General features: G+C 45.7%; 3 non-coding genes across 3 annotated transcripts; 1 reads left to right on the forward strand and 2 right to left on the reverse strand.

Annotated features, from left to right (window-relative positions):
• Positions 1-7,544: 7,544 nt before the first annotated feature.
• Positions 7,545-7,616, reverse strand: TRNAW-CCA (transfer RNA tryptophan (anticodon CCA)). The gene has a single exon. It is a non-coding gene; the product is annotated as a tRNA-Trp (tRNA).
• Positions 7,617-8,039: 423 nt separating this feature from the next.
• Positions 8,040-8,111, forward strand: TRNAD-GUC (transfer RNA aspartic acid (anticodon GUC)). The gene has a single exon. It is a non-coding gene; the product is annotated as a tRNA-Asp (tRNA).
• A 144-nt stretch (positions 8,112-8,255) lies between these two features.
• On the reverse strand, positions 8,256-8,327 carry TRNAD-GUC (transfer RNA aspartic acid (anticodon GUC)). The gene has a single exon. It is a non-coding gene; the product is annotated as a tRNA-Asp (tRNA).
• Positions 8,328-10,140: the final 1,813 nt, after the last annotated feature.

Genomic DNA, 10,140 nt, shown 5'->3' on the forward strand with positions numbered 1-10,140 from the left:
CCGCCGCTGCTCCTCAGGCACGTCGTGAGCTCGCCACCTGCTTTAGCTTCAGTTTGTTGAAGCGGCTGCCGGGCAAAGAAGACTTGCAGGAGTTTTCTCTCAGGGGAACCGAGCTGCTGCGATCGCCAGCCGAGTGCGGAACTTCACGTGATACGTTAGCTATCGGGCTTCGGAAGAAATCCAACCGGGAAATCGGCAGCTAATCTGTTAGCGTAACTGCTGCCGTTGTGGTGACTTGTATGTTAAAAACAAACAACAAAAAAATCGGGTCGCTTCGATAGTAGTGCAAAATTTGAAAGGTGCATAGTCCTATTGAGCTCACTTCAGAAATTTCACGTTGTGTCCCTGCTGAGGAAGTAGGACTGAGTTTAAGACTGCACCGCCTGTAAACAAGCGACTTAAATCTTCATGTGCTCACACGCGGCGTGCTGGGAACATAACGCTGCTATAAATTTTCCTGTATTTTATGATGGGAACGGTTTAATACTTAGATCTGACTGTATATCCTATGCTTTTGAGCACTCCGTTACAGTATCAGAGATAAGAATTGAAATGTGAATATTTTAATTTGTCATCAATCATGGATATGAAACAGGATTGTTAGTGTTTGCACCCACTCCTCTTTATGCTCCAAAAAGAGGTTTAAATTGCAGTTGAGGAAGGTCATTTCCTCTCTTTGGGTTTGCTCCATCACAAAATATGGTGGCTGTCATTCCTGTTTACCTAGCCATTACCACAATATCAGCTAGATAAAGATACTGAGGGTTATTTTTGTGGAAGGTGATTTTGAGGCAAATCAAGGACCCACCCAGGAGAAGCCCTATGCTTCCAACTGAGGAATTGGTGTGGTGTAACAAAGTAATTAATACAGGGGAGAAGCTTAGCTTGGGGAATTTACCTTGCAGCAAGTAGTGATACAAGGTGGCTATCATCTGCAGTTCATTATACTTTAGATCTGAAAGTATTTGGTTCTTGGTGTTGTATATACTTTACCTTTTCAGTTTGTTAGATGAGGCTGAACAGTGGGTAGAAATGTCTTCCTTCCATTGATCGCATACGCATACAAAGCAAATATTCATATACCAATGTGGATTGACTACTATCACTTACTTTTAAGCCTGAATAGAACAAATTAGATGGTTCTATTTATTTTTCAGCATATCTTACCCAAAGTTTTTCCCACAACATGGGTATCACATGACAAGTGTTTTGGAAATGCTTAAAGGAATTGAATTCCTCTCCAGATTTGACACTAATAATTTAAAGTATAGATAGTATGTTTCACTTTGAAAAGCCTCTAGGTGCCCTGGGTGCCTTTCCCCCACTTTTAAGAACTTACATCTTATCCAGATATGAAACCAGTTGCAGACTGACACAGAATGCTTCAGAAAGGCAGCAGCAGAGAGATTCTTCAGCTATCGTACTGATGTGAAAAATAACCTCAATTCCTATCAAGTCTAACATGTTTTAAAGCAGTGTAAGGGGGAACTGGGTCTGGGAAATTTTAACCAAAGTTAACAGTGGAAATACAATCTAAAAAGTTGGTGCAGGCACCATCTAACATCCCCACAGACAATAATGGTGCTATACACCAGGCCTGAAGCTTGTTTTCTGATGCTGCTGCTTAGAGGAGTGCAGCTGCCATTTGCAACTCATTATACTGTTCAGAATATGCAGTACAGTTGGCGCTCACTTTTCTTGTGAGTGACCCTTAGGAGTGGAAGGAATGAAACCTTTTGAGCTTGAAGTCAGTTTACACCTTTCAATCTAAGTACGTGGGTGGTTAAGTCTGGTTTTAATGCATTAAGTGTAGCATCAAAATGCAACATCAATATGGTATGAAGTTGTAAATCACTACAGTTACACTCCCAGTTCAGCTTTGGTCATAACAATGGATGGGGTAACTGGCTTTACATTGGATCTGTATTTTTTTGTCTTTTTGTTGTCGGGCAAAACTGGTATAGAAGCATAAAGATAGCAGACACTTGGCATTGTAAGATTGGCTACTTGTTCAAAGTCCAATACAGTGGTTGCGGAGCCAGAGCCACAGATTAACATTACTTACATTTCATATTTACAGTCCATTTATGTTTTGAAAGTTATTTCCCTAACTATAGAAATATGTATTATCTTTCATGAATGATTTTCTCTGTTACATTGTTACACTAATATAACTCCCTAGTGTGGACACTGGTCTCTTTTATTGGCTTACCTTTAGCTGTTTCCAAGGTGACAAAAGCTAAAAAAGCATTGTATAACACTTCAGTGTCACTCTATTTCAGAGCAGTAGACTTCTCTGGCAAGCCAAGTCCATAAAAAAATCCTTGGCAGAAAACTGTCCTTTATTCCCTGGTTCTACACTTTTCATTGTCATTCCTTGGGAACAACAGGCGTTCTCCAGACAAGGTGAAGACAGGGCAAGTAATATGAGAGAGTGCCAAAATGTGCACATACATAATGATTAACACTGGAACCTGCAACTGTCACCACAATCAGACATTAATACAGCTGAGGATCTGCACCTTTGTTGTTTGTTTTGTTTGAAGGAAAGAAAGCTTGCATTTTCTGTAGCGTAAGGCATCAGTCAAAGAGGATAAGGGAATGAGTTCATTATGAACAAGGTCAAGAGATCTAATATTTTTACATAGAAAAAAAAAACCCAAACCCCCAAAAATACGAGGTGGTCCATATGCCTATTAAACAGTTTGTGTCTTAAAGGTTGGAGTACAAAGCTGTTGTTTTGCCTTGCCTTCCGTGAACCATTCCAGTACTTAAATGTTTATCCCTAACAGCAAGTTCTGGTTTTCAAAGACCAGAATACCTGCCTCTACCTGAGAAATGGGTAGTCACATTTTAGCCCTTGTCAGTATAAATGGTGACAGAAGGAAAGTTTAGGAAAAAAGTGCAAATGGTGTGAGACTATGGCCATTTTCAGTGGTTGAAAAACTGCTGTAAGCTTGCCTAAAAATGTGAAATATGCTGAAAGCAGAAGCCAGAAATCCTTCCTTTGTAGGACCCTCCCAAATGTCTGGAATTTGTTAGCTTTCCTGAGCGTGAGAAAGAGATTTTTCAGTCATACAGTCGTCTTTGACATGAAAGCACTGAATGCCTTCTAAACTATCTCAGATTTCTAGCTTTGAGTTTCCCCAAGTTTATGATTCCTAACCTCTAATGTCATCCATAAAAACGAGACAGGTAGTTTATGTTGCGCTACACTGAAAAAATGAATTTTCTACGTCCGTGTGCTCAAAAAAGTATCCTAAATTCAGTGGAGGGTTTGGATCACATTTAATCCGTAATGAAGTATAGATGTGTAATTTGCATTCACATGTGACATTTGCCTCATAATACATAATAACATTGTGAAGGCTATAAATCCATTCATGGCAAAGGCATATAAGGAAGTGTTACAGACCTGCTCTTAGACTGAGCTGATATGGAAATCTTCTTAGCTAAAGGAAATGGAAAAAAAATTATATGAAACATTAATTCATTCTTGGTGCACAGCGAGTTTCACAATGAAAATAATACTCCCTCTGAGAAAGGCAATAGAAACTGGGAAGGATTACTATAAATAAAATAAGCAGTTGCCTAACCGTTATGGCACAGTGTAACTATAGTTTCTAGAATCACTCATTTCTTCTGCACGTTCTTGATTAGTTTAGAAAAATTAGGTGGCTTTTTAGTAACTCTAGCTTTCTTACCAGAAGCGTCTCTTTTTAAGCATAATCCAAGTAGAAATGGCAAAGCAATAAGAAAAAAGCATGCCTTATTATAACGGAGCATATCGCTTCTAGCGCAGTTCTCTTACAGAAAGAGTTCCATCTCCTGCTGAATTTGACAGTGGACGTAGTTTTACTGGGGGACCAGCCAGGTGACTGCACTCTCACTGGCACCCGCTGGGGAATGCTGCTGTGTCTGTGTCGCCGGTAAACGTGGTAGACGAGAGGGGTGGTTGCCCTTGTTGTGAATACAGGGGTGCCCAGTGCTGTGGGTGGTCTGTACGACTGTCCCCAGGCAGGGAAAGAAGTGTGTACAGCTGCGTGGTGTAATTGTTTTAAAACGTCTTACCGCTGACATTGTGAGAGACAAAGGCCTGTACCAACAAGGACTGAAAACAGAAGTATCAGCTCCTGCTTAAGTACACTGACAGAAATGAAATGAAAAGGACAGTTTACAGGGCCGTTTCCCACACCGAATCATTTCCAAACAAGAATTATTTGGATATCTAATTTTATCATATATGGACAGAGATAGTGCAGAAGCTATATTTACCATATATAGGCTATTACATCAGCTCCAAGATTTTTAAACCTTATGTGGACTTAAGTTATTGCCTATATTTAGCTAGTAACAATTTCATAAGAAAAAACATCCGTGTTAAGAAATCAGTCAGGTTACAAATTAAGTATTGAAAAGTTAGACAGGGACAAAAGCACAGAAGCACGCATACTGTAGAAACACTGGTGAGGGAAAAATACCCACCAGCATACTTGAGTGCCTTGGAATTAATGGAGTCAACTCGACAAAACAGCTGTGGTGAGATTAAAGGGAATTATTATCCCCAGTTGTCCTGGTTTCAGCTGGGATAGAGTTAATTTTCTTCCTAGTAGCTGGTATAGTGTTGTGTCTTGGGTTCAGTATGAGAAGAATGTTGATAACACACTGATGTTTTCAGTTGTTGCTAAGTAGTGTTTATACCAAGTCAAGGATTTTTCAGCTTCTCATGCCCAGCCAGCAAGAAGGCTGGAGGGGCACAAGGAGTTGGGAGGGGACACAGCCAGGGCAGCTGACCCAAACTGGCCAACGGGGTATTCCATACCATGTGATGTCATGCCCAGTATAGAAACTGGGGGGAGTTGGCCTCGGGGGGTGAATCGCTGCTTCGGAACTAACTGGGCATCGGTCGTCGAGTGGTGAGCAACTGCATTGTGCATCACTCGTTTTGTATATTCCAATCCTTTTATTATTGTCATTTTTTTATTGTTATTGTTACCATTATTATTTTCTTCCTTTCTGTCCTATGAAACTGTTCTTATCTCAACCCCCGAGTTTCACTTTTTTCCCCGGATTCTCTCCCCCATCCCACTGGGTGGGGGGGAGTGAGTGAGCAGCTGCGTGGGGCTGAGTTGCTGGCTGGGGTTAAACCACGGCACCATTTTACCAATAGGAAGTTGAGAGGGAGACTTTGCACGTAGCTAAGGCGCATTTAATTCTCTCATTCAGTTTTGAAACATCACTAGATTACTTTGATTTAGGGATCGTAGGCTCTCCCTCCAAAGAACAGCTAACAAAAAAATTGAACCGAACCATTGGTAGTTGCAGTTGCTGTTGAACAGGATGATCCTGCTCTCTATTCTGTCCCAAGCCATGCACTCCTGACTCTCGCCTTGTGTTGGATCTAGTAGTTGCGCCACCAAATCCGCACACTGAGCCAGCAGCTGCTGCTGCACAATTGCAAGACGTGATCCAAGTGGAACGGGGGAAACACGCAGGCGGGGATGGGCAGGGCAGAGCGAGGGTGACTGTTTTGTGACAGTCTGCACTCACGTTACGTTAGGTGTATCAGCGTGAAATGAAACCACACCCTGAAAACTTCCACTCCTATTAATAGATCTTCTGTATTGTGATTAGATGAACCCCTTACTGCAAGCCAGAGATATCGTCTGGCAACAACGCGGAATGCCTAGAGCAGCGCACCTGCTTTGGCAGCAGTACAGGAATGCAAGCAGATTGCCACCACTTCTTCCATCCAGCTCTCTGATGGATAATCAAGCCGAGTCTGAGGTATTTTGTGGGACCAGGGAAACATCTAACAGATTATGCATCCAACAAAAAATGCATCCATCTAACAGATTATGCATAAAAAAAAAAAAAAAAAAGGACTAACCACATAAATGCAAGTCCTGTCAGCAGAGCGCGTGAGGCAGTCCTCCTCTTCTATTCAGACCTGGTAAAATCTGAGTCAGCTGAAATACTGTGACCAGTTCTGGGCACTTAAAAATGCACCTTAATTGGAAAGACTCCAGAGGCAAGCGATACAAATAATCGGAGGCCTAGCAAACATGGTCTATTACTCTAGAACAGCTATGGAAAGGCATAATGAATTTCAAAAACATAAGGAGTACCTATAAAAAGGAAGAGAATAAACTGTTCTCCAGTGCAATAGCACGAGGGCTGGATTTAAGTTACACCAAAAGAGACATCAGGGTTAAACTGCACATAGTCGCTTCGTAACAGTAAGGATAGCAAAGCACTGGAATGGAAGACTTAAGGAAGATGCAGAATTTCTGTATTTGAAAGGTTTTAAGGGTATTTATCTTAAAAAAAAACCCACATAATTTGATGACTTTGCTGAGTCTGGTTTCTAATACTTCTGTATTCTCTTCATTTTCTGCCATGGTTTACAACAGTAATAATCAATTCTTACAAACTTAGAATTGTATATCTGGCACATTTCTCTCTGTCCCTCGAATTCAGGCCCTTGACAAACTATTCTGTTTCCCTCCTAATTAAATTTCATTAAGTGTCAAACATTCCAGTCCCTCCAAATCACTAAAGTATTACTTCTAGGACTCAGTCTCTCATATCTAGATCAAATCTAAATACTTTCTGTGCTTTTCTGGGACCTCAGTGTGCAGAAACATCTACTCTGAGAAAACTCGTCTGTTCCACAGCCTAAACGTATCACCCTCTGAAGCGCTTCTCCTCTCCCCCCCACATCAGGTTTGTGTTTGCATCCATCCGAGCTCTTGGCTGGTCCGGACCACTTGTGTCCCTGCCTTGACTTCCACTCCTTCACATGTGAACTTCTGTGCTGAAAACAGGGTCTCCCTGCCATTCTGGGGGGCTCTGTCCCATTTAAAATTTAAAGTTACCTTCCTATACATCTTTCTGACTTTTTCTCATCATTTCCACACAGTGGGCTGTCTTTGTAGAACTTAAAGTAGATCTTTGACACGTCCTTGCCTTTTGTCTTTAAGCGTGATATTAGAAGCTCCCGTATGCACGCACGCCGTAAACAAAGACATGCCTATTTTACCCAAGGGCATCTCTACGGTGACACTGGTACCGAGGTACTCCAGTGACACCAGTACACCAGTATTCCCATGCCATTGCTCCCATCTAGCTCCGCACACCCTTCTTTCCCACCCCGGGTCCCAGGCCTCCCGCCTCCAGTGCCAACAGCGGGGAAGGAAAGCAGTGTCCTCGTTTCCTTTCCTCTCGAGGCACTGTTTCATCCCGGTACTTCCCTCAAACTGGTGCTCTTGAATCTGAAAGCCAGATGCTCTCCAAACACCTCTTTCTCATGTTTCTCTCCGCAGGCTGCCTCATCGGTGACCGTCCTTGTTTTATACTTCTTGTTCAGACCGTCCTTGTTTTATACTTCTGTTTTCTTTCACAGGTTCAAGCAAAAAGAGGAGACCCTAAGCTTCAGAGGAAAAAGAAAAAAAAGAAAAATTACCGTCCCTCTGTGACGAAGCCGGTAGAGGTAAGGAAAACAAAAGTGAAAGGAAAAGAACAAAGAAAACCCAAAAGCTAAGTGACCCCGACGTGATTCGAACACGCAGCCTTCTGATCTGGAGTCAGACGCGCTACCGTTGCGCCACGAGGTCCTGCTGGGCACCCGTACGCAGAGTGTTAGAACTCGCCCACCACGGGCCGCCGCCGCCCCCCGCCCCGGGGGGGGACGGGGGCGGCGAGGACCCTTCTCACCCGGTAAGGCAACCGCGCCGACTGACACCGACCCCGCGCCCGCCCCTCTCCTCCGCCGCTGCTTCGTTGCCCGCCTTCCCGCGCCAGTACGTTCTCTCTCCCCACCCACACACACACCCCCGCCACCGGCCCCTGGCACCGAGGCCCCCCCCAACCCGCCGTGGTGCCGAGCTCGCCTCCCGCGACATGACCGCCCTCCGCAGGCCCGTGGGTCCCGGTTCCCGCTGCCCGAAGGCGCCGCTCCCGCCCGAACCCCTCCAGTCCCTCCGGGGCGCTGCCTTGCGGATAAAGCCCGCCCCGCGACAGAGGCTTTTGATGGCAGCTCCTCGTTAGTATAGTGGTGAGTATCCCCGCCTGTCACGCGGGAGACCGGGGTTCGATTCCCCGACGGGGAGGCGTCGGAGAACGTTTTTATCCTGCGGGATAGGGCGCGGCGCCCCGCGGTTATTTTGGTCCCCGGTGGGAGTGGGGGGGGACGCTGGCGGTCGGGCGTGGGTCTGCTGGCGCCGAGGAAACAAAAAAATCAAGCGAGCGCACGTCTCCCCGTCGGGGAATCGAACCCCGGTCTCCCGCGTGACAGGCGGGGATACTCACCACTATACTAACGAGGAAGCCGCGGCGCGCCCCCGGAGCGCGTCCCCGCAGCCGCTCCGCGGGGAAGTGGCGGCGGCCGCGCTGCCCGCAGCCCGCCCGCCCCATCCCTCCTTCCCTCCTTTTTACTGGGCTCGGGGGGGGCTGCGGCTGGGCAGGAGGGGTCGGGCGAGCCGAGTGCGGGATCTGCGAAAGGCGAAGCGGCGGCTGGTGTCCTTCCTTACAGCTTGTCCGGCACGGGGAGGCGGTGGGAGGAGGAAGGACTTCCTAGGCGTAGCTCGTGTTTGCGTGGATTCTTTCGGACCTGGCGTGGGGAGGGAGAGGCGTTGTGTGCCCCCCCCCCACCACCACGCGTGGGTTTTGTCTTCTTGCTCCTCCCAGCCGTCGGGGAGCTGCGGGCGCGGATGGCCGAGGAGGGCAGCGAGGAGCAGAGCGGCGGCTCGGGTGTCTTCGCGTTTGGGTTTTCGCATCTCGTTCACGCAGACGGGTTTCTTTTGACGGGAACCCGAGAAGCCCTGGAGTCAGCAGTCCTTGGGGTGAAGGGGCTGGAGCACCTGCTTCTTACCTACCTAAAATGGGAACGAGAGAAATGGAAACCAATTACTTGGGGATTGGAGAGTAAAAGGCAGAAGGACACGTACTGACCATATGGTTTGATACTGACTCGGTCAGCAGTAACATGGTTGTAAGTTTCATATCACAGTGACATTAGACTAGAAACTATTTAATTTGCTAGCTTGTTAGATGAAGAATTAACACTGTATAATAAACAAGCAATTGGAACAACCGGTCTTCTCTTTTGATGGTCTCTGCTACTGCTAATATTTCTTCGGATAAAAGGTCCCCAGCTTAGCTTTTTCAGACAAGCCTAGCTAAAGAACAAACAGCAATCTATACCTAGACATCTAAATATAAGTGACCCGTAAATGAAGCATTTCTAAAAATTGCTCTACTCGCTTAAGCATTTGAATAGAAACGTGTGTTTCTCAGGGGATGCAACAGATTCAACTTTTGTCCTGAAAAGTGAAAAATAACAACTAAAGTCTCATAATAATTTCATTACTTCAGAGGCAGTATAATGAGATGAACTGGTAGGGCAGTGATCAGGTCATAGGCTTTAAACCTCCAAGAGCAGGATCAAAACCAGTATTGCTAGGCTGGTCCAACCTTGCTGGGCAGGTTCAAATTTTATTCAAAAGATGTTGATGGGTTAACTTTAAGCCTGGAGGCTTCCTGGTGGATCAAACATTGCCTGTTTGCATTTTGTGGGACCACTCACCCTTGGCTAGTTTCGACCTTTTCGCTAGTCCCTTCTCAGTTCCTTCTGTTCCTTGATCACTGCGGCCAGGTAGCTGAGATGTGACCACTGGTGTAAGTGGTGGTGCTTGCTGCAGTCACACCTCCCCTAGCTGCTGCTCTTTACCTCAGAACTGATTTTGCCTCAGGTTCCTGCACAGACCTCTCCTTGGGCTGTCTTCTCTTGGAAGAGGACTTCTGCTGTCTCCATAACATCCCTTGCAAATTTTTGGCATTGCTAAGCACTTTCAGAATACCGGCGCCAGGCTCACAACAAGTTGTGTAGACATTTTGTTGTGTTCGCCACTTAGTCCACGAGGGCAAAAGCAGACCTGGCTGGGAGTTCTGGACCTGCTGGAGATATGGAGAAAGCCTACAGTGTGACAGACTCTTGGAAGCACCATTTTCGATAGCTCAGTACGTTGCTAAGGGTGTTTTTATCGGAAAGCAGCTAGTTTAGTAATGAGAGTCCTTGGTCATGCCTCAGCTTACTGCTCTGCTTCTGCACACCCATTCCCATTTTGGGACAGCTACTTC

This window comes from Haliaeetus albicilla, chromosome 28, assembly GCF_947461875.1.
Source record: "Haliaeetus albicilla chromosome 28, bHalAlb1.1, whole genome shotgun sequence".
NCBI classification, from domain to species: domain Eukaryota; kingdom Metazoa; phylum Chordata; class Aves; order Accipitriformes; family Accipitridae; genus Haliaeetus; species Haliaeetus albicilla.